This window comes from Arachis duranensis, chromosome 6 (assembly GCF_000817695.3).
Source record: "Arachis duranensis cultivar V14167 chromosome 6, aradu.V14167.gnm2.J7QH, whole genome shotgun sequence".
NCBI lineage: Eukaryota > Viridiplantae > Streptophyta > Magnoliopsida > Fabales > Fabaceae > Arachis > Arachis duranensis.
Window position 1 is genome coordinate 85110650 of NC_029777.3, and position 880 is coordinate 85111529.

An 880-nucleotide genomic window follows, 5' to 3' on the forward strand; every position below is an offset into this window, starting at 1 on the left:
TTCTCCTTTCAATTTGTCATAGATTATTTTTAGAGCTTTAAATGCTCTTTGATTTATTTTAGAAAACTGTAAATAATTCAACCGATTTTCTCTTTCAAAGAGCTCTTATTTCTTATCTTGATAAGTTACATATATTTCTCCCTTATTTATTATCATAATTTAGTATTTTGGGTTTCATTTAATTTTTCGACCCTTTTTGTTAATTCTTTTATTTCAGAGTTTTCTTCTTTAATTTTTAATTTAGATAAATTTAAAGGACTATTGATTTTAGATTCTCTTCTTTGAAAATTTGATGAAACCGATCTTTTTGATGGTTCTTTTAATAATAGAACTAGGTTTTCAATAGCTTTATATTTTGGTATTTCTGTTTTTACAATTTTCTGAAATAATTCATCGACATAAATTCTTTCTCTGTTTTTAAATATTATACTATGATGGCTATTTGTTAAAGCATAATTTATTGCATATGTAATTGAAAATGGTTCATCATCTTGTTCCATTAAACTTTTTCTATGAAATTTATAAGTTAAACTTATAGATCTACCAAGATTTTCAGTTGATAAAGGTATAGCATATCCAAGATGGGCATTAAATTTAACATTTACATTTGAGAGGGGAGATTGTAGATACTAACTCCAGAGGGGAGTTTAGAATTGGTTTTTCCTAAGGGAATTCTTCTTCAGACTATAGAATCGCCTCGGCAGCTTCCTCCTTGCTCTCCTAGCATATGAGTACTCTTAGCCTCCTGCTTTTTATTGTCTGATGCCTTCTACAATTGTCTAAGCAATCTATTTATAATGGTTGGGTCTGATGGACAATTCCCATCCTTACCCTTCTTATGACGTCATTGCTTACGTCATTGTTTATTATCTTGCACCAT